The sequence below is a fragment of the Dendrobates tinctorius genome, unplaced genomic scaffold (genome assembly GCF_039654945.1).
Source record: "Dendrobates tinctorius isolate UK_male_01 unplaced genomic scaffold, ASM3965494v1 ptg000184l, whole genome shotgun sequence".
NCBI classification, from domain to species: Eukaryota; Metazoa; Chordata; class Amphibia; order Anura; family Dendrobatidae; genus Dendrobates; species Dendrobates tinctorius.
This window is the reverse complement of record NW_027361851.1, coordinates 7,393,637-7,417,941: the sequence shown is the minus strand read 5'-3', so window position 1 is coordinate 7,417,941 and position 24,305 is coordinate 7,393,637.

Genomic DNA, 24,305 nt, shown 5'->3' with positions numbered 1-24,305 from the left:
TCAATTAAGTACTGTTGCTTTAAAATGCACAAATCTTTCAGCGCGTACCTTACGGATAGAATTACAGAGAATTTTGAGCACAGCTCACACTCAGCAGAGATAAGAGCGAAGGGAGGAGAAAAACTGCGCAGCGCCATCCTTCCCCCCCTCCCATCAGAATGCAGCGTCGTCCTTCACAGAATTCTGTAGTTCTTTAGACTTATCAAAATCAATTTCTACAAAGAAACTCAAAATCACGGGATTTCACTGTAAGGGCAGATAACTGTATAATGAGATTAACCATGCCTTGCCCTTTTTCTGGCCAAATGCATTCAGGAAACTTTACAATGTAATGCCACATATAACACGAACTATATCATTACTCAATTCATTCAGTCTCAGATGTAGATTTGAAATATCTATAACGCATCTGTCCGGGATTCCACCACAACTAGAAAGGTCACAAATCTCTTGACACAAAAATGATGTGTGATGATTCATTCATACGTGCTCATTCACTCATTTTTTTTTTTTTTTTATACTCAATTACTCATCTCTCATCTTATTCAGAGGTTCTCATAGACATATATACAAGGATTCACACAGCCTGACTATCTTGCACTTTGGATTTGATTAATACTTTTTCCAGGTTCTTTGCTGCACTACTTCCATATCTATCCTCAATTATATCACGTAACCGGTCTCCTTCTTCGGGTGTCTTTCCCTGACTGTTCCCCATTTTATCTTTTATTCTTATCCTGTTTTTCTTGTTTCTTTCCTGTTAATCCTCTCTTCTTTAGGTGGTGTATTGGGTAAGCTCAAGACTAGGCTCTACTATACCTCGTTACCTTCTTCCTAAGGTGCCAACAGGTTAAACGGGGTGTCTGTTCCTCATTGTACTACGTGTCTCGTGTACTTATATGCTAGGTAGCATCCGAACAGTAACACTCCCACAACACACAGGATTGTAAACAAAGTATCCATTTATCGGGGTTCTTCAGTCATATCCTGTCACAGGCTCATTTCGTGGTCCTGTGCTCATTCGGTCACACTCTTATCTGTCACAAGGTTTATTCGTAAAGGGTGTTGATTTAAGCTTAGGCGGTGACCTCCCCGAAAGGACGCTGTCACATAACCCAGTTAGGCAATATCACCACTCTTTGAACGAATACCTACTGTGCAGCTTATTTTTCTACTTTCCACAACCTTTCAAATCAAAGTAGCCATTCAACAACCTCCCTGATTCCTAACACGGAATCTTCTATTGTGGAGAACTTGTCCGTCGGGGCTTTGCAGCATGAACTGTTCACCCAGCCTTATATTCCGTAATGTCAGACCTCTCCCATTTCGATTTGCATCAGCTCTTTTTCTAAAAATAGCTGTGCACAGACAGAACCTACAGTAACCTCTCATTCGAGCAGAAATTACATATGCGTGTCACACCCGATTTCCTCAGAGTTCTTATATGGACCTGATCTTACGGCCCCCTCCTCTACTAGATTCCCCTTTATACGGACCTTAGTTATAATGATACATTATGAAGAGCAGAGAAGAGAAAAATTGATCTCTTACCTGGCCAGGTGTTTAGGTCTGCTGTTGACAATTTCATCAGTAACTGGAGTGGTCTGTAGATCGGGTAGTCTTGGAGAGGTGCCTATATCAGGTCCCTGTTTCGGGCGCCAGGAAACTGTCGGGATCCCTCAGATATCTCTTTCATCTGAAGGACCGATGTTCTTGGGTGTAAGGCACCATATGTCTCTAATTGATTGCTCCGTCGAGAAGAATAACACAGACACAAGCTGTATAATACAACTCGGGATGCCTGCTGCGCGCCTCTGGCTTATCAGTTAGGCTTCCATCTTTTATAGCAAAGAATTTAGACATTTACAGACATGCGCAATAAAGAAAAGAAAAATAGTTACTTCTACAACAGCTTTGCCATGTAAGCAGGAAATATTTGACCTTGGTTCACAAGGGAGATGTCTGAGACATCTCCTCGAAGAAAAGATAAAGTTGAGCAGAATTCATTTAACTCATTCAGTTCTTATCACGAACAAATTGAAGCCGTTGTCGGATGGATGGCAGCTAACGCATCCACTTCAATGACTTCCGCATCCTCCCAAGGCCAGAGCACTGAAGAGCAACCATCTGTCTCTTCACCACCTGCCAAATTGCCCAGGCAGTCTGAGAGCCCTGGACAGGAGCCATCTCAATCTTTACTTCTGTTCTCAGAATCTGTTGGCTTGGAAAGAGGTGGCCAGCCAAGCAGCATTCTAGAGCGTGAAGAAGAGGGAGTATGCAGTGATGCGCAACTGCTTTGTCCCTCTGAATCTGAAGAGGCGGGTGGGCCAGTGCCTATGGTCAGCACACCTCAGTATGCATCAGATGATGATGAGACTCAGTTGCCAATTTCTGGTGCGTACGGTGCTGGCGAGACAACCCAGGACCAGCCGGTGTTTGAAGAGGGGAGTGGAGATGAGGTCCTTGACCCATCATGGCGTCAGCCACAGGAAGGTGGTGGGAGCAGCTCTGAGGAAGAGATTCCCCGAACGGCCAAAAGAGGAGGGAGAGGGCGGGGGCAGACTTGGTTGCCTGTAGCCTCCACTTTGGCACCCGTGAGGAGCAATCCTCTTCCAAAACACAAAACGGGCGCTCCCAGGACTTGCAGTGCGTGGTCTTTTTTTGACACAGTTGCAGATGACATTTGCTTTGTCAAATGCAAGCTGTGTCATCAGAAAGTGAAACGAGGGAAAAATGTGACCAACCTCAATACCAAAAATATGTGGAAACATGTGCGTACCAAGCACGAGGTGGAGTTACACAGACACACTGAAGATGTAGGCCAACCTTCAGCAGCACCTACCACCTCTTCAGCTCGTGTTGGGGCCTCTTCCTCCAGCTCACACACAGCTGGTTCGGCTTCCTCACTGGAACGCCATGGAAGAACCACTGCCACTGTTGTCCAGAGACCCAGTGAAATTCCACCCACTGAACCACGTTCGCAGTCATCAGCACACTCCCAGGCCACTCACCAGCAATCGGTAGCACAGGCATGGGAGAAAAAGCGGCCATACTCGGCAAACCATCCCCGAGCAATGGCTCTGAATGCCGGCATTGCCAAACTACTGGCCCTTGAGATGCTGTCATTCAGGCTGGTGGAGACTGACACCTTCCGGAACTTTGTCATTGGCAGTTCCACAATACAATGTGCCCAGCCGCTTTTATTTCAGCAGGCAAGCTGTCCCTGCCCTGCAAAAGCATGTGGAGGGAAAAATTAAAAATGCGCTACTAAATGCCGTCAGTAGCAAGGTCCACCTGACCACCGATGCGTGGACCAGTAGCCATGGACAGGGACGATACCTTTCCCTCACTGCCCATTGGGTCAATGTTGTGGAGCCGGGTACAGATCTGGAGAGTGGCTCTGTACGTATTCTGCCAACTCCAAGGATTGCAGGAATGCAGTCTGTACATATTGAGTCCTCCTACTCTAGTTCCCCGGAATCAGCACTGCGTGAGCCTGTTAGGCCAGATATGAGCACAGGTGTGGCCAAACGTCAACAGGCCGTCCTTAAATTAATTTCTTTGGGGAATCGGAGCCACACAGCACAGGAGCTCTGGAATGCCATCAAGCATGAGAGCGTTGTGTGGTTTGTGCCAGCGAATCTCCAGCCAGGTTTGGTAGTGAGTGACAATGGCCGAAATCTAGTGGCAGCTCTGGGCCTAGGCAACCTCACTCACATACCATGTCTGGCACACGTGCTCAATTTGGTCGTGCAGAGCTTTCTGAGGGACTATCCGGATCTTGATGCCTGCTGCACAAGGTTCGCCTAGAGTGTGCTCACTTGCGGCGTTCCAGCATGGCAAGATCGCGCATTGCATCTCTGCAACGCCGATTCCGCCTGCCAGAACATCGCATCATATGTGACCTCCCCACCAGGTGGAATTCAACGTTACATATGTTGGAGCGGTTGTGTGAGCAGCAGGCAGCAGTAATGGAGTACCAGCTGCATCAGGCGCAAACAAGTCGCACTGTGCGCCGGACACACTTCACCACCACTGAGTGGGCCACTATGAGGGACATCTGCCAAGTTTTGCGTGCCTTCGATGACTCCATGCGGATGGCCAGTGCAGATGATGCACTAATCAGCATGACTGTCCCCCTCATCTGTCTGCTTCAAAAAACCTTACAAGCACTAAGTGAGGAGGTTTTTGAAGAGGTCGAGGATGAGCAGTCAGAAATGCCATCTGCTTCTGGCAAGTCTGCGCAACGTGCTTCCACACAAAGGCCCAGGCAGGGGACACTTAGTGAAGAGGATGACGAGGAGTCAATGGAGGAGGAGGAACACATCTCTCCAGAGGAGGGAGGTACACAAGGCTCTAGTAGTCAGTGTGTACAGCGAGGGTGGGGTGATGCTGAGCAGGCAGAGATGCTGCCTCAAGCTGGGGACAGCGTTTCCGGTCCAGTTGGCAGTCTGAAGCACATGGTTGATTTCATGCTGCAGTGCTTGTTAAATGACCGCCGCATCGCCAACATTCTCCACACGGCTGATTATTGGGTGTACACCCTCCTAGATCCTCGCTACCGGGACAACTTACAAAGCCTCATACCACAGTTGAACCGGGAGCAAAAAATGCGGGAGTACCAAGAAACACTTGTGCAGGCCATCATGTTCTCCATTCCCCCCACAAGTGTTGCTGGTAGTGCTTTTCAAAGCAGCCATGTGGGTAGAGGCAGTGGAGGAAGCTCTGCACAAAGAGGTAGCAGAGGCAGTGCCGCAGGACAAGGCAAGGCCAGTATGGCCCAAATGTGGAAAAGTTTTGTGGGACCGCCACAAACGGCTACACCATCACAGACGGCTCCAGTCAGCAGGAGGCAACGTTTCCGTCAGATGGTGACAGACTACTTGTCGTGCCCTGTTAGTGTCCTCCCAGACGGCTCTTCCCCGTTCAAGTATTGGGTCTCTAAGCTGGATACATGGCCAGAGCTTAGCCAGTATGCATTGGAGGTACTGGCTTGCCCTGCTGCCAGTGTATTATCGGAACGTGTCTTTAGTGCTGCAGGTGGTGTGGTAACAGACCGTCGCACGCGACTATCCGCTGATAATGTTGACCGGCTTACTTTTGTGAAAATGAACAAGGCCTGGATCTCACCTGAATTTGCCAGTCCTCTTCCAGAATAAATAATTGGCTGGCAACAGGATCCAGGTCTCCTGTTGAGTTCATGTTTCTATGACCTGAACTTTATTTCCTGGGCTACAGCAACGCCCGTTGTTGCTCAGAAGTGCTGTCCGCACAGACAAAACACTCGCTCATGTGTAAGTGGGGTTCGGTAACGTCAGCTGATCCCCTGCTGTGTGTACGGCAAACTCTCCTGCTGCCTACAACTTCTGACTACCTCTGATTTAATATGTTCTCTGATTTGCCCTCTGTCTCCACTCTGTTTTGAGTATTTCCTCCGGCCTACAACACCGCCTGTTTCTGCTCTCAAGTGCCGTCTGCACAATCCACACTTGCTCCTGTGTTACCTGGGTCCTGTAACATCTGCTCATCTCCAGAGGTGAGTCCGGCAATGTCTCCTGCTTTGTCTACATTCCCACTACTTGTAGTGGAAAAGTGGACAGAGCAGGAGACATTGCCTGACTCACCTCTAGGGAGAAGCTGCTGTTACAGAACCCCATTAACACAGGAACAAGTGTGGGTTGTGCAGACGGCATTTCAGAGCAGCAACTGGCGTGGTTGGAAGCCAGCGGAAATACTCAAAACAGAGTGAAGACAGAGGCCTAATTGGAGTACGTTGACAGTTAGTAGTAGTCTAGAAACAATCGCAAACTGCCACCAAGTAGGCCTCGGCCTACTACCTGATTTTCCCTGGGCTCCGACACCGCCAGTTGGTGCTCAGAAGTGCTGTCCGCACAGACAAAACACTCGCTCATGTGTAAGTGGGGTTCGGTAACGTCAGCTGATCCCCTGCTGTGTGTATGGCAAAGTGTCCTGCTCCCTCCACAGTCAAACAACCTCAGATTTACACCTGGCTCCAAGTAGGCCTCGGCATACTACCTCATTTTCCCTGGGCTCCGACAACGCCAGTTGGTGCTCGGAAGTGCTGTCCACACAGAAAAACACACTCGTTCATGTGTAAGTGGGGTTCGGTAACGCCAGCTGATCCCCTGCTGTGTGGAGGGCAAACTGCTGCTGCCTCCAAATTTTAGCTACTTCAGATTTAAACATTCTCTGATTTGGCCTCTGTCTCCACTCTGTCTCTAGTATTTCCCCTAACCTCCAACACCGCCAGTTCCTGCTCACAGTTGCCGTCCACGCATTCCACACGTGTTCCTGTGTTACTGGGGTTCTGTTAGGTCAGCAGATCCCCCAATGTGTGTCCGCCACTGTCTCCTGCGCTGTCCACCTTCCCACTGCAAGCGGTGGGAAGGTGGACAGAGCAGGAGACAGTGGCAGACACACATCAGGGGATCTGCTGACATTACAGAATCCCAGTAACACAGGAACACGTGTGGATTGGGCAGACGGCTACTGTACGCATAAACTGGCGGTGTTGGTAGTCACGTGAAATCCTGGAAACAGAGTGGAGACAGATGCCTAATTGGAGCACGTTGACAGTCTGTTGTAGCCTACAAACAATCTAAAACTGCCACCAAGTTGGCCTCGGCCTGCACCCTGGTTCTCCCTGGGCTCCAACAACGCTAGTTGGTGCTCGGAAGTGCTGTCCACACAGAAAAACACACTTGTTCATGTGAAAGTGGGGGTCAGTAATGTCAGCTGATCCCCTGCTGTGTGGAGGGCAAACTGCTGCTGCCTCCAAATTCAAACAACGTCTTATCTTAAACTGCCTCCAAGTAGGCCTCAGCCTACAAAATGACTATCCCTGGGCTCCAACATCGTCAGTTGTTGCTCGGAAGTGCCGTCCATACAGAAAAACTCACTCGTTCATGTGAAAGTGGGGTTCGGTAACGTCGGCTGATCCCCTGCTGTGTGGAGGGCAAAGTGTCCTGCTCCCTCCAAAGTCAAAATACCTCAGCTTTACACCTGGCTCCTAGTAGGCCTCGGCCTGCACCATGATTGTCCCTGGGCTCCAACACCGCCAGTTGGTGCTCGGAAGTGCTGTCCACACAGAAAAACACACTCGTTCATGTGAAAGTGGGGTTCAGTAACGTCAGCTGATCCCCTGCTGTGTGGAGGGCAAACTGCTGCTGCCTCCAAATTGTAACTACTTCAGATTTAAACATTCTCTGATTTGGCCTCTGTCTCTAGTATTTCCCCTGACCTCCAACACCGCCAGTTCCTGCTCACAGTTGCCGTCCACGCATTCCACACTTGTTCCTGTGTTCCTGGAGTTCTGTAACGTGAGCTGATCCCCCAATGTGTGTCCGGCACTGTCTCCTGCGCTGTCCACCTTCCCACTGCAAGTGGTGGGAATGTGGACAGAGCAGGAGACATTGGCAGACAAACATCAGGGGATCTGCTGACATTACAGAACACCAGTAACACAGGAACACGTGTGGATTGGGCAGATGGCTACTGTACGCATAAACTGGCGGTGTTGGTAGTCACGTGAAATCCTGGAAACAGAGTGGAGACAGATGCCTAATTGGAGCACGTTGACAGTCTGTTGTAGCCTACAAACAATCTAAAACTACCACCAAGTAGGCCTCGGCCTGCACCCTGGTTCTCCCTGGGCTCCAACAACGCTAGTTGGTGCTCAGAAGTGCTGTCCACACAGAAAAACACACTCGTTCATGTGAAAGTGGGGGTCAGTAACGTCAGCTGATCCCCTGCTGTGTGGAGGGCAAAGTGTCCTGCTCCCTCCAAAGTCAAAATACCTCAGCTTTACACCTGGCTCCTAGTAGGCCTCGGCCTGCACCATGATTGTCCCTGGGTTCCAACAACGCTAGTTGGTGCTCGGAAGTGCTGTCCACACAGAAAAACACACTCGTTCATGTGAAAGTGGGGTTCGGTAACGTCAGCTGATCCCCTACTGTGTGGAGGGCAATCTGCTGCTGCCTCCAAATTGTAACTACTTCAGATTTAAACATTCTCTGATTTGGCCTCTGTCTCCACTCTGTCTCTAGTATTTCCCCTGACCTCCAACACCGCCAGTTCCTGCTCACAGTTGCCGTCCACGCATTCCACACGTGTTCCTGTGTTACTGGGGTTCTGTAACGTCAGCAGATCCCCCAATATGTGTCCGCCACTGTCTCCTGCGCTGTCCACCTTCCCACTGCAAGCGGTAGGAATGTGGACAGAGCAGGAGACAGTGGCAGACACACATCAGGGGATTTGCTGACATTACAGAATCCCAGTAACACAGGAACACGTGTGGATTGGGCAGACGGCTGCTGTACGCATAAACTGGCGGTGTTGGTGGTCACGTGAAATCCTGGAAACAGAGTGGAGACAGATGCCTAATTGGAGCACGTTGACAGTCTGTTGTAGCCTACAAACAATCTAAAACTACCACCAAGTAGGCCGAGGCCTACACCATGATTGTCCCTGGGCTCCAACAACGCCAGTTGGTGCTCGGCAGTGTCTTTGGCACGGGGACTCCCTGTTGCCCAGCCTGGTTCCAGCACGCCTGCTGTTTCCGGGTAGTGTCAAGGTCACTATGCCACCAATCCGTTGTCCTGTCGTCTTGCGGCCGGGTTAGCCGACTCTACGGTGCCTGCAGTTTAGGTGACTCCTATGTGGGCTGCGGGAACTGCCACTGAAGGCTGGATCCGTAGTGCCAATGGGACATGGACCCCCTGTAGGACTGTGGGTTTCGGTAACTGCGGCCGGCTTGTGGCCTGGCTACTTTGCTTTCAATGGGTACCTTCTGCTACCCACCCGGGTTCCAGCACTGTCTGCTGGTTCTCACCAGAGCCTTTGGCCTAGGTGCCTCCATCTCGGTATCCGAAGTCCAGCACCATCAGCTGGTCCTTTGTAGTGCTTTTTAGCACAGGTACCTTCTGCTTAGTAACCGTGGTCCAGCACCGTCAGTTGGTCCTCGGTAGTGCCATTGGCTCTTGTTCCTTCTGCTACCCATCCGGGTGCCAGCACTGTCTGCTGGTTCTCGCCAGTTTCTCAGCCTTCTTGTACCTTCTGCTACATTTCCAAGATCAAGCTTTTTGAAATTCTTTGGTAATCCTTATTGATCTCCATGACGATGACCCTGATGATGACGACCCTGAAGACCACACCAAAGAAGACCAGAAATATGACCCTAAATAATAAGACCAAGAGGACAAAGAACATGAAGACAACCACCAAGATACAGAACAAAAGACAGAAGAACAAGAAGCAGAAGAAGCAAAAGCAGAAGAACAGAAAGCAGAAGAACATTAAGCATAAGACAAAAAATCAGCATAGAAGAAATCAAAATTATAAGCAGAAGAAGACTAAGCAGTAAATGGGGGTGAGTCCGTTCCTCCTCGTGGTGCCCCTGTAAAATGCCTGCTGCTGCAGGCCAAACTGAACGCGGACAAATCCTGTTGTAAATCTGTTGTGACAGGCAGAACGTAAGGTGTAATCTTATAACTTTTATAGATAAGTACTACAGGAATGCCTGTCACCATAAGAAAATGAAGAAAAAGAAGAATAGGAAGAAGATGAAGAAATAGCATATGAAAATTATTAATAGCTGAATAAGAAGAATATGAAGAATGGAAAAAAAAAATTAATGGGAAGCAGGTGAAGAAGATGAATAAGGTGAAGAAAAAGTTGATGAAAAAAATGCTACTGCTGCGGATCATGAAGGAGAAAGTGTGGGAGAAGTACAAAAGAAGGTGAAGAGCATGGAAGTTGCGAAACATACATATCTGACTAAATATAAAAAAGTTAACATAGTCAATATCTTTTTAACTCCGAACGTCTTGAAAAAAAAAATTGGAATTAATGCTATGCCATGTGATTTGAATAAACCACTATGCTTTTAATGTCTCCTCCACCTCCCACAATACATTCTACATGATTCTTATTTGTTTTCAATTATGTAGAATTAGCCAGCAAGGAAATAAAGGCCTTTTTTTAATTCTGATACCGGAAGTCCCATTGACTTGAATGGGACTTCCGGTATCGGAATCGGCGATACCCGATATTTTTTTCGTATCGGGCGATACCATCCGATACGATATTTTTGGGTATCGAACGGTATCGCTCAACACTACAGCTAACACAAATACAGAAGCACTCAGTGTGATGCAACCTACATAGAAACACAGGTGTCTAATTACATATCTGATAAACTCTCCGCACACACTGCATTGTAAAAAAGATTAAGCTTACCAGCATACCCCCCAACTTTTGAAGACGGGAAAGAGGGACAAAGATTGTGGCGTGCGCAGCGCATCGCCGCAAATTTTAGGCCATGCCCCCGACCACACCCATTTCACGACTAGTCACACCCATGTCCACACCCAGTCACATCCATTTAGCACTGCTGATCACACTGACTGCTAGTAGGGGCATAGTGGTTGGTACTGTGGGCACACTGACTGGTACTAAGGAAAAGAAAGAAAGAAAACAGAAAAAAGAAAATAGTGAGAAAGAAAGAATAGAGAGAACAGAGAGAGAAAGAAGAAAGAACAGAGAGAGAAATAAAGGAGAAAGAAAGCAAGAACCGAGAAAAAGAGAGAGAAAGAGAACACAGAAAAAAAGCAGGGACAGCAAAAAACAGAGAAAACAGAAAGAGGGGAAAGAAAAAAGAAAGAACAGATAGAGAGAAAGAAAGAGTGGAAAGAAAGAATAGAGAGAGAAATAGAGGGGACAGAAAAAAAAAGAACAGAGGGAGAGCGAAAGACAGAGGGGAAAGAAAGAATAGCGAGAGAGAAAGAGAAAAGAAAGAAAGAACAGAGAAAAAAAGAAAGGGGGGGAAAGAAAGAACAGAGCGATAGAGAGAAAGAAAGAGGGGAAGAAAGAACAGAGAGAGAAAGAAAGGGAGAAAAAAATGAAAGAACAGAGAAAGAGGGGAAAGAAAGAAAAGAGAGAGAAAGAGGGGACAAAAGAACACAGAGAGAGACTGAGAAAGAACAGAGGGAGAGAAATAAAGTAAAGAAAGTACAGAGAGAGAAGTAAAGAAAGAAAGTACAGAGAGAAAGAAAGAGGAAAGAAAGAACAGAGTAAGAAAAAAAGAAAGATTAGAGAGAGAAAGAACAGAGAGAGAGAAAAAGAAAGGAAAAGACAACAGAGAATGAGAAAGAAAGAACAGAGAAATAAAGAAACAGAGAAAGAAAGATTCTATAAAGATACTATAGCAGCCCGACTCCCATTGAAGTGCCCACCTGAGCCTGCCGGTGCAGGATATATCATGATCCGCTCACATGGCTGGCATCCCTGATTCCAAGGTGATCCTGCTGTCCGTGCTGTCAGAGGAGGACACGGTAATGGATCTGCAGAATTCCTGGTTCCGTCACAATCTCCTCGTGAAATTACCTCATTTCCGGTCAGCTTCCAGCACATCACATCCGGTGGACCGTCATGTGCGAGTTTTAAAGTGTTCCTTCGGGCTCCGCCGTGTACTCCTGTGTCCGTGGGAAATGCCCACTTTGTATGCCTCGTACACACTTTGCTCTGCACATTCAGTACACATAAGGCTCCACTCCGCACACACACGGCTCTGCTCCATACACCAAGTACACATGCGCCTCCACTCCGTACACCAAGTACACACACGACTCCGCTCCCCACACCTTGTACACACATGGCTCCGCTCCTTATACCTCATACACACGGGGCTCCGCTCCATACACCTCGTACACTTGCGGCTCCGCTCCGTACACCTCGTACACACGCGGCTCCGCTCCGTACACCTCGTACACGCGCAGCTCCGCTCCGTACACCTCGTACACGCGCGGCTCCGCTCCGTGCACCTCGTACACGCGCGGCTCCGCTCCGTGCACCTCGTACACGCGCGGCTCCGCTCCGTGCACCTCGTACACGCGCGGCTCCGCTCCGTGCACCTCGTACACGCGCGGCTCCGCTCCGTGCACCTCGTACACGCGCGGCTCCGCTCCGTACACCTCGTACACGCGCGGCTCCGCTCCGTACACCTCGTACACGCGCGGCTCCGCTCCGTACACCTCGTACACGCGCGGCTCCGCTCCGTACACCTCGTACACGCGCGGCTCCGCTCCGTACACCTCGTACACGCGCGGATCCGCTCCGTACACCTCATACACATGGGTCTCCGCTCCGTACACCTCGTACACACGTGGCTCTGCTCCGAACACCTCATACACACACAGCTCTGCTACATCCACACTGTAAACCTCTCCTGACCCCACACAGAAACTTTACCTCATCCAGCATAACAACCAGCACAGCAGACCAGACTCCTGCAGAGTGCAGACAGACAGGGAGGCAGACACAGCCCCTGATCATGTTACCCCTGACTCCTCCCCTCTCACAGGTTCTGTGCGCACTGAACACACACAGCCCAGCTACATGGGCCCTGATCTTGTGACCCCTGACTCCTCCCCTCTCACAGGTTCTCTGCACACAGACAGAACACACACAGCCCAGCCACATCATTGCAGGCTGCGGTGCGTCTATCTGGAACGGCGAGCATGGCGTCGGTGGAAGGGGGCATGGCGGCTCAGTGCAGTGCGGGAAAAATACCATTCCAGGCGGGACACGAGAGGGGGGTGTCAGAAACGGGACTGTCCCGCGGGAATCGGGACACATTGGAGCTATGTTACCAGATATTGTCAGGATCCTGTCAGCGCCGGCATGCAGCCTCCGCTGAGCATGGACTCACCCGCACTGTAGGGGGGCCCGAGGTCAGGTACAGCCAGAAAGTATGGATACACAGGACCTGTGGATGCTGAAGTTTAGCAAGCAGTCACCGAACCTACAGTAACGTGACCAAGGGGGCGGGGCTTAGTGTCCTGCTTTCAGAGATGGCAGGACACTATACAGAAATACTCAGTCAGGCAAAACGGAGGTCATACACAGAGATATCAGTAAAGTACCAGGGATGAGACAGAGCGGATAGTCAGGGCCAAGCAGAAGTCAAAACCAAACAGATATTATCCAGAGAACAGACCGAGTCATACACAGAGAATCAAGCAACCAGAACACAGCACAAACACACTCAGGGGTCACCACACAATGCCAAGGGCGAAAGTATAACTGACGGGGATGGGAGCATCCTGAGGCTATAAGAAGACTCTCCCAGAACCAGGGAGAGGCCCCAATCATAGCCCCAGGTGTGCAGGTAAGCCTGCACTGGGATCACAACCTTTAACCCCAGAAATGCCAGTCATCAGCACTGGTTTCAGACATTAACCCCATGTGTGGGAGTCAAACCCGCACTGAGATCATGACAGTACCCCCCTCTCAACGGGGGGTGTTGTGAGCTCATTTTCTTGTTCACCTTTGATGTCCGATTAACTCCCTCTGCTGGTGAAAGGAGGTGGTGAAACTGATTTGGATGGGAGAAACCTGTCACCTGAACAGGTGGATTGCGATTGGACATCCGGAATCTCTGAGTGGATATAAAGCAGCCGACGCCCTGTAGGGTTGCTGGTGATTTCTCTGCTCTGAGCTCTGGCCTCCAGTTCAGTTCCTGTCTTCTAAAGCTAAGTTTTGCTCTGTTATTGTTCCATGAGATTTTGTCTGATTTGCTTAGTTTTGTGTTCTGCCAGCCCCGGCTGGGGCTCTGCTGAATTTCCATTTTTGTCCCTGATCGGTTAAATCTCTTTTGCTCCGTCTTCAGAATATATCGGAGTGCTGATATAGGGATTTTGAAGTCTAGTGACTTCAGGGCCGTTTTTCCTATCAGACGTGTTGGGACATTTTTGGTAGGGTTTTTGCGGATTGCAGCCAGCATCTTTTCTGTTCTTTCCTATCTAGTTAGTTGGGCCCCATCGTTTGCTCTGCCTGTCTTTCTGTCTGTGTTTGTGTTTTCATCTGTTTTCACCGACAATACATGTTGGTGCTGTCTATTGCTTTGGGGTCTGCTCTGAGGCAGTTTAGATTTCCCCTTTCTTTCTGTAGGCTTATTTAGTTCTCCAGCTGTGAAGAGGCATCTAGGATCACCGTAGGAACGCTCCACGGCTACTGTTAGTTGTTGTGAATAGGATCAGGGGTCTGCAATCCGCTAGCTACCAACCTCTCTGGTTTTCTGGACTTAGCTTGCATTTTTGTTTTTTCCTCCTCCGGTGACTCATTCATAACAGAATCACCAGCCATACCGCAGATTCTAGGGTACTCAATAGCAGGAAAAAATTGTTTAAAAAAAAAAAAAAAAAAGGGTCAGAATTTTTTATTTTTAATGTATATTCTTTCCTCTTTTTCTCTGGGGCCGTAGGAGGAATTTTTTCTTAATGGAGATTAAGCAATTGTCTGATCGTGTGGAGCAGCTCGCTGCTGAAGTGCGGGGAATTTCCGCCTATCTTGCTCATTCACATGCTGCTGAACCAAAGATCCCTACTCCTGATGTGTTTTTTGGGGATCGGTCTAAATTTTTGAATTTTAAGAATAATTGTAAATTATTTCTTGCCTTGAAGCCTAGCTCATGGGGGAGCTCTGTGCAGCAGGTTAAAATTGTAATCTCTTTGCTGCGCGGTGATCACCAGGATTGGGCGTTTTCTTTGACACCTGATGATCCTATTCTAACTAATGTGGACGCATTTTTTTAAGCCTTGGGGTTGTTGTATGATGAACCTAATGTTATTGATCAGGCTGAAAAGACCCTGTTAGCATTGAACCAGGGTCGAGAATCTGCAGAGTTGTACTGTCAAAAATTCTGAAAGTGGGCGGTCCTTACTACCTGGAATGATGGTGCCTTGGCAGCTCTCTTTCGGAAGGGTTTGTCAGAAACCGTAAAAGATACTATGGTGGGATTTCCTGTTCCCTCTGGTCTTGACGATTCTATTTCATTAGCCATTCAGGTTGATCGGCGTTTACGTGAAAGTAAAATTACACGAGAAATGTTGCCACCTGTTGAACAAATGTCTGAACCTATGCAATGTGATAGAGTTTTGTCTAGGGCACAACGTGAGGAGTTCAGAAGGTGTAATAAGCTGTGTTTTTTTTCTGTGGAGATGCCTCTCATAATATTTCTGTCTGCCCTAAATGAGAGAAACGTTTTACACACACATTTGCTGTGGGTGGTGTACAACCTAAGTTTCTTCTGGCAATTACTCTGATCTCCCTGTCCACATTTTCCGCTAAGGCTTTTGTGGATTCAGGAGCGGCTCTGAACCTGATGGACTTGGATTTTGCTAAACGTTGTGGGTTTCCTATGACACCTCTGCGGACGCCAATCCCTTTGAGGGGTATTGATGCTACTCCTTTGGCGAAGAATAAACCTCAGCTTTGGACCCAGGTGGTATTGCGGGTCGCCCCAGACCATCAAGAAAATTGCAGATTTTTGGTGTTGCATAATTTGCATGATACCATTGTCCTGGGGTTTCCCTGGTTGCAAGTCCATAATCCAGTTTTGGATTGGAAATCTGTGTCTGTGGTGAGTTGGGGTTGTCAGTGTGCTCTTAGTGATACTCCTGTTTTCTCCACCTCTCCCCAGTCGCATGATGTTCCTGACTATTTGGCTGATTTTTATGATGTATTTAGTGAGAATAAGTCTGCGTCTTTGCCTCCTCATAGGAGTTATGACTGTGCAATTGAGCTGAGCCCTGGGTGTAAATTTCCCAAGGGTCGACTTTTCAATTTATCTGTACCCGAGCATAAGGATATGCGATCTTATATTAAGGAGTCGTTGGAGAAGGGTCATATTAGACCATCCTCTTCACCCTTGGGTGCTGGGTTTTTTTTCGAGGCCAAGAAAGATGGTTCATTAAGGCCTTGTATTGACTATCGTTCCCTCAACAAAATTACTGTTAAATATCAGTATCCGTTACCCCTGATTTCTGATCTATTCTCCAGAGTTAAAGGTGCTTGCTGGTTTACCAAGCTTGACCTCAGGGGGGCATATAATCTTATTCGCATTAAGCATGGGGATGAATGGAAGACGGCGTTTAATATTCCGGAGGGACATTTTAAGTACCTGATGATGCCTTTTGGGCTCACTAATGCCCCTTCTGTCTTCCAGTGCTTCATAATGATATTTTACGGGACTTTGTGGATAAGTTTTTGATCTTCTATCTGGATGATATTTTGATTTTTTCCAGGGATTGGGAATCTCATGTGGAACATGTTCGGACTGTGTTCTGGATTTTGAGGGAGAATTCCCTGTATGTTAAGGGGTCGAAATGCCTTTTTGGTGTACAGAGGATTTCATTTTTGGGATTTATTTTGTCTCCGTCAACTATTGAAATGGACCCGGCCAAGGTACAGGCCATTTATGATTGGTGTTCAGCCCACTTCTTTGAAGGCCCTCCAGAAGTTTTTGGGTTTTGCTAATTTTTATTGTAAATTTATAGCTAATTTTTCTGGTATTGACAAACCATTGACTGATTTGACTAAGAAGGGTGCTGATTTGCTGAATTGGTCTCCAGAGGCTGTTTCTTCCTTTCAGGAGCTGAAGCGGAGGTTCACTTCTGCTCCGGTTTTGCGGCAACCTGATGTCTCACTTCCGTTTCAGGTAGAGGTGGACGCTTCTGAGATTGGTGCAGGAGCTGTTTTGTCCCAAAAAGATCCAGTAACATCTAAAATGAATCCCTGTGCTTTCTTTTCCCAAAAGTTCTCCCCATCTGAACGCAACTATGATGTGGGGACTCGGGAACTGTTAAGGGCATGTCACACTAAGATATCGCTAGCAATATCGCTATAACTAGTGACGTTATAGCGATATTGCTAGCGATATCGCTGTGTCTGATACTTACCTATGACCGTCTCCCCTGCTGGTTATCGCTGATCGCGCGAGAACGTCCACGACTGTTTCTCATCATCAGCTTCCTGCGGCGCTTCCTGCTGTGACGAAGAGCGACGCGTGGAGCCGGGCGGGAGGACGCAGGATCGCCTGGTGTGACAGGTAAGTAGCGACCCCCATCCCCAGCGATGTCGCTAGTGAGATCTGCCTGTGTGGCAGCTTACTAGCGACCACTTAGTGATGTACCAGCGATCCTGACCGCGTCATATCGCTGGTCGGGATCGCTGGTACATCGCTAAGTGTGACAGTACCCTTAGCCATGAAATGGGCATTTGAGGAGTGGAGACATTGGTTGGAGGGAGCTGGACATCAAGTCGTGGTCCTCACTGACCACAAGAATTTGATTTACCTTGAGTCGGCCAACCGCTTGAATAGTAGACAGGCTAGGTGGGCCTTGTTTTTCACACATTTTGATTTTGTGGTCTCTTTTCTTCCGGGCACTAAGAATGTCAAGGCAGACGCCCTCTCTAGGAGTTTCTTTGCTGATTCTCCTATTGTGACCAAGCCTGCTACCATCTTAGGTGAGGGGGTAGTTCTTTCTGCCATCTCGCCAGATTTGAGACGTGCTCTGGAAGAGTTTCAGGAGGACAAACCTGAGCATTGTCCCATTGGAAAATTGTGTGTTCCTGACCAGTGGAGGAAGAGAGTAATGTCTGAAGTTCATTGCTCCGCATTGGCTGGTCATCCAGGTATTTTTGGTACTGGAGATTTGGTGAGTCGGTCTTTTTGGTGACCCGCCTTATCTCGTGATGTCAGGAATTTTGTGCAGTCCTGTGGGACTTGCTCCCGGTCTAAACCTTGTTCTCGCTCTAGTGGGTTGTTGATGCCTTTGCCGGTGCCCAGGAGGCCATGGACCCATATTTCAATGGATTTTATTTCTGATCTGCCTGTCTCTCAGAGAATGACTGTTATCTGGGTGATTTGTGATAGATTCTCTAAGATGGTCCATCTTGTACCACTCCCTAAGTTGCCATCTTCCTCAGAGTTGGTGCCCTTGTTTTTGCAACAGGTGGTTCGCTTGCATGGGATTCCTGAGAACATTGTATCTGACAGAGGAGTTCAGTTTGTCTCTAGATTTTGGAGGACTTTTTGTTCCAAGCTGGGAATTCAGTTGTCCTTCTCCTCTGCGTTTCACCCTCAGACCAATGGGCAGACAGAGAGAACAAACCAGACTTTGGAGTCTTATTTGAGATGTTTTATCTCTGCTGATCAGGATGATTGGGTCTCATTTTTGCCCTTGGCCGAATTTGCTTTAAATAGAGCTAGTTCTGCCACTTTGATGTCACTTTTTTTTGTAACTTTGGGTTTCATCCTCGATTCTCTTCAGGGCAGGTGGAGTCTTCTGCCTGCCCAGGTGTTGACACTGTGGTGGAGAGCATGCACCAGATTTGGGACCAAGTGCTGGATAAGTTGTCTCTCTCCCAGGAAAAGGCCCAGCGGTTTTCTAACCGGCATAGGACCATTGGTCCCCGATTTAAGGTGGGTGACATGGTTTGGTTGTCAAAGAATATCTCTATGAAGGTGGCTTCTCCAAAGTTTAAACCTAGATTTATTGGACCTTACAAGATTTTGGAGATTCTTAATCCGGTCTCTTTTCGATTGGCTCTTCCTGTTACATTTAAGATCCATAACGTGTTTCATAAATCTCTGTTGAAGAGGTTTGTTGAGCCAGTAGTTCCTGTGGTGGCTCCTCCTGACCCTGTATTGGTTGAAGGTAATGTGGAATATGAGGATCAGAAGATACTGGATTCTCATCTGGCTAGACGGAGACTCCAGTATTTGGTTAAATGGAAGGGTTATGGCCAGGAGGATAATTCTTGGGTCTCTGCATCTGATATTCATGCAGAAAGATTGGTTCGTGCTTTTCATCGGGTCCATCCTGATCGGCCTGGTGGCGTGGATGAGGGTTCGGTGACCCCTCCTCAAGGGGAGGTACTGTTGTGAGCTCATTTTCTTGTTCACCTTTGATGTCCGATGAACTCCCTCTGCTGGTGAAAGGAGGTGGTGAAACTGATTTGGATGGAACAAACCTGTCACCTGAACAGGTGGATTGCGATTGGACATCCGGAATCTCTGAGTGGATATAAGGCAGCCGACGCCCTGTAGGTTTGCTGGTGATTTCTCTGCTCTGAGCTCTGGCCTCCAGTTCAGTTCCTGTCTTCTAAAGCTAAGCTTTGCTCTGTTATTGTTCCATGAGATTTTGTCTGATTTGCTTAGTTTTGTGTTCTGCCAGCCCCGACAGGGGCTCTGCTGAATTTCCATTTTTGTCCCTGATCGGTTAAATCTCTTTTGCTCTGTCTTCAGAATATATCGGAGTGCTGATATAGGGATTTTGAAGTCTAGTGACTTCAGGGCCGTTTTTCCTATCAGACATGTTGGGACATTTTTGGTAGGGTTTTTGCGGATTGCAGCCAGCATCTTTTCTGTCCTTTCCCATCTAGTTAGTTGGGCCCCATCGTTTGCTCTGCCTGTCTTTCTGTCTGTGTTTGTGTTTTCATCTGTTTTCACCGACAATACATGTTGGGGGCTGTCTATTGCTTTGGGGCCTGCTCTGGGGCAGTTTAGATTTCTCCTTTCTTTCTTTAGGCTTATTTAGTTCTCCAGCTGTGAAGAGGCGTCTAGGACCACCGTAGGAACGCACCATGGCTACTGTTAGTTGTTGTGAATAGGATCAGGGGTCTGCAATCCGCTAGCTACCAACCTCTCCGGTTTTCTGGACTTAGCTTGCATTTTTGTTTTTTCCTCCTCCGGTGACTCATTCATAACAGGGGGGTCTCTGGACCCCCAGGCTTGCCCGGGTACTTAGCATAGAAAGACCGCACCAGGCGATCAGCATGCTTCAACCAGGCCAGTACCCAGGACCTGTACCGACCGACCGCTGTACCAACCTGGAATCTACGATATGACCAACCTCATATTCCACCTGCCCCTCGACCAAAGCAGGAGGAGCAGCGGACTTGTGGAAGACGTTAGGGATCTTGAAAGAGGGTGGAAGGCACAGCCTATACGCCACTGGATTGATTTTTTCCACAATCTTGTATGGGCCAATTAGTTTGGGCCCCAACTTGGCTGAAGGAACCTTCAACTTAATGTTTCGCATGGAGAGCCAAACCTTGTCTCCAACCTGAAACGTGGGCCCTGGTGTTCGTTTCCTGTCCGCGAAAAACTTATACCTGCCCTGAGACCTAGATATACTCCGCTGAACTTCTGCCCACGTATTCTGTAATCGCTGAACAGAGCCCTCAGCTCCGGGACACCCAAAGTCCAGACGAGATAACTCACCAAAATGAGGACTGAACCCATAATTGATCAAAAAAGGAGTCATACCCGTGGATTGACTCACCCGACTATTGAAGGCAAATTCAGCCAATGGCAGTGCATCGCACCAGTCATTCTGTCTAGCAGAGGTTAGACACCTGAGGATCTGTTCCAGGGACTGGTTAGTGCACTCCATCTGACCATTGCTCTCAGGATGGTATGCAGACTAAAAGGACAGAGACATCCCTAATTTTTTGCAGAAAGCACGCCAAAACTTAGCCACAAACTGCACACCACGATCAGACACCTCATTCAGGGGTACCCCATGCAACCGGATCACATGCTGCACAAATGGGTCGCCCTCTCACACCCAGGGCAGCGGGGTACTCGGTACCGGGCCGGTGTCAAGGTGGGAATGTGTCACAGAAGCAGTGACCCGGTCCTTGGCCCTGGGCGCCAAATATCAATGGCGGTGATGTTAATGGTGTAATAGTTTATTTGGATAGCTCGTGACGCCACCAGTGGTGGCAAGTAAGATGTTGAGCCAACGCTGCATGCAGATCCGCTGGGACTGATGGTGTGGTGCAGCAAAGATGGTGTAGCTCCCCACAGGTGGAGCTGTAGTCCCAGGGCAGTGTAGGTGCAATGGATGAGGAGAGGCGCAGAATGGTATAGATGTTGTTACCCAGGTGTAGCGGTGCTGGAATAACTGGAGGACACCAGGATGTGCGGTTCCAAGGCTTTACTCACTGTTTGCAGTTCACACACACGCCTGCCTCCGTACTGTGTTCTCCAGGTCGGGGCTCCAGCCAACCTCCAGGCCATATAGGATTCTCCCTTCCACACTCCGCCAATATGTACCTTCACTGAACGACTCCTCCAATGCGCCTTTAGGTGCGAAGCACTCCAGTACTTAGTTACCCTGGAATGCCTCTCTCTAGGTGTTCCTAGTCTCTACTTGTATGACAGACCGATGTAGCCTGCTTCGGGGACTCCTCATGGAGTCCTGGCTCTCTATTCAGTTGCTGTTGTGTCCCAAGTCTATGATGGGAGCAAGGCGTTGGTGGCTCACTACTACTCCGGTGTCTGTTGCCGGACATAAAGATCCAATCAACCACGGGGACCAGGCCCCGGCCTTTGCGCTCTGGACTGGAGGGGTTCTCTATCTTTCTTCAACCAGCTTCCCACCGTCCTTCTATTCTCCTTCGTTCCGATCCGTTCTCTCTCTCTTATGGAAGGTTAGGTTATCAATCTTATCAGTCTTTCTCTGGTCTTTCTCGTGCCAGCAGCCCAGATCACTGGGACCTGCTGCAGCACGTCCTTCAGATACCCATCTTCTCTCTCCAACACACCAACCAACCCCTAACTCTCACTCTTCCCACTCTTTTATATCATCTCACTCCACCCGCCTCCCAGCACATCTCGTGTTACGAAGCAGGGTTCCACGAGGGGTGCTCTGCTAACCCCCAGCCTGAAGCTGTTAGGTGGCCCCACTGAACTATCCTGTCTGTGGAATGCAGTTGTGGAGTGTGGTCAGGAGTTCCCACCTTACCTGGATGGTGGGGCACTACACCTTAGGAGAAGGTGCAGTACCTCTGTGGCGACTGAAGTCTCTGGGGCGCCACATAAACAACCTGGACAATGTCTCAGCTGACGGTAGTGCGGACAGGAGTACAAAATGAGCCTGCTTAGAAAACCTGTCCACCACTACCCATACCACAGTATTACCCTTAGATAGAGGGAGATTGGTAACAAAATCCATGGATAAGTGAGTCCATGGTCTTTCGGGCACGTCCAAGGGCATCAGCTCCCCTGCCGGCCGGCTATGAGAGCTTTTAGAACGAGCGCAGACCCCACAGCCAGCAATGAATTTTTTTATGTCTGAACCAAGGGTAGGCCACCAAAAGATCCTAGCCACTGCCAGACGCGTGGCTGAAATACCAGGGTGAGCACTCACCTTGGATTCATGGAACTCCTGCAAAAGTTTCAGGCGAAATTGCTCTGGGACAAACAACTTCCCCTCCGGCTTGCCCGCCGGGGCCCGCGACTGGGACCCCTGAATCTCCCATTCCAATTCAGATGAGACGTCTGCTATCACAACCCCAGGGTGAAGAATGGAGGACGGTGGCTCAGGGGGCGACACCGGCAGAAAACTGTGTGATAAGGCGTCAGCCTTGACATTCTTAGACCCTGGACGAAATGTAATCGTAAACTGAAGATGGGAAAAGAAAGCGACCAACGGGCCTGTCTGGGCGTTAGTCTTTTAGCAGACTCAGTGTATGACAAATTTTTGTGATCCGTGATCACCGTAGCCTGGTGACTGGCCCCCTCCAAAAAGTGCCTCCATTCTTTAAACGCCAATTTGACCGCAAGAAGCTCTCTATTGCCTACTTCGTAATTTCTTTCCGCAGCAGAGAACTTCTTGGAAAAGAAGGCACATGGCCTGAGGTTGGTTAGAGTGGCAGGCCCTTGGGGCAACACCGCCCCCACCCCCACCTCAGAGGCGTCCACTTCCACGATGAATGGTTTGGACAGATCTGGCTGTACTAACAAGGGAGCAGACATAAAGCTCCTTTTCAGGGTCGCAAAGGCCTCTTTTGCAAGCGAGGACCAGTGTCTCACATCTGCACCTTTACAAGTAAGATCTGTGAGTGGTTTGACCACCTGTGAAAACCCCCGAATAAATTTGCGGTAATAATTGGTGAACCCCAAGAAGCGCTGAAGACCCTTAAGGTCTCGGGGTTGCACTCAATCCGCAATGGCCTGCACCTTCTTGGGGTCCATGCGAAAACCTTCACAGGACACAATTAATCCCAAAAAAGACAATTCTTGAACAAAAAACACACATTTCTCCAATTTGGCATACAGATGATTTCCCCTCAGTCTTTGGAGAACGGTTCGTACATGATTCAGATGAGATTGACTGTCGGGAGAATATATCAGAATATTGTCTAAGTAAATGACAACAAAACGACCAATGAGATCCGAGAATACCACGTTGATGAAATTCTGAAATATGGCTGGGGCATTGGTAAGACCAAACGGCATGACTAAATTTTCAATTAGTCCCTCGGTCATGAGGAACGCGGTTTTCCATTCATCACCTTCCCGGACCCTTATCAAATTATATGCCCCCCGAAGATCCAGTTTGGAGAACCATTTTGCCCCTGAAAGTTGGTTACACAAATCGGGAATCAACGGAAAGGGGTGCGTATTTCGTACAGTAATCTTGTTGAGCTCACGAAAATCGAGGCAGGGACGTAAACCACCATCTTTTTTCTTTACAAAGAAAACCCCTGCCGCCACAGGTGAGACTGAGGGACGTATGTGTCCTTTGCGAAGACTCTCAGCAATGTAATCTTTCATGGCCAAGCGCTCAGGGCCAGATAAATTAAACAGACGGGCTTTAGGCAATTTAGCCCCCGGGACTAACTCGCAGTCAAAGGGTCTGTGGTGGTAACGTCTCGGCCTCGCTTTCAGAGAACACATCTTCGAATTCTTTCAGGTACTCCGGAATACCTTCCAGCTCGACAGATGACACAGATACAGATTTAACAGGTTCAACCAATAGTGCAGACTTATCACATAACATCGAATCATTAAACCCCCACTAAACAATCTCCCCCATTTTCCAGTTAATGACTGGGTTATGGCGTTGTAACCAGGGCATGCCCAACACCAATCCTGCTGGTAGATTGTCCAGAACCAACTTAATTTTTCCACATGGGAAGCGCCCACTTTGAGCAAAAACAAGACAGACATAAAGAGAATTCCATCTTTAGTGAGGGGGAGGAGTCAATGGCCACACCTTTGATGGGAACCTTAAGTCTAACTGTCCCTATCTTACAGCGTGTGACCAATTGGGAGTCAATGAGATTGATGGATGATCCGCAGTCCACGAAAGCTGTAGAGTGAAAACAACAATTATCCACTAACAGTTCCACATGAAGCAACACCTTAGAAAATGAGGAAAAGAGTACCTGAGAGTCTGAGTAGTCTCCACGCTGACTACCCAGACCTAGTCGTTTCCCGTCGACAGGGTTGAGGATGGACAATCAGGACACTCCCTTTTCCAATGTCCCGTTTTACCACAGTAGAAGCATAATTGCTTTTCTTTCCCGCGTTGTCTCTCCTTTTCCTTCATGGAGAGAGCCCCTACGTCCATGGGCACAGAAACAGTCTCTTTTCCACTAGGGAACAATGGAGTCTCTGCCTGCATCACCCCCCTGGCCCGCAGCCTGCG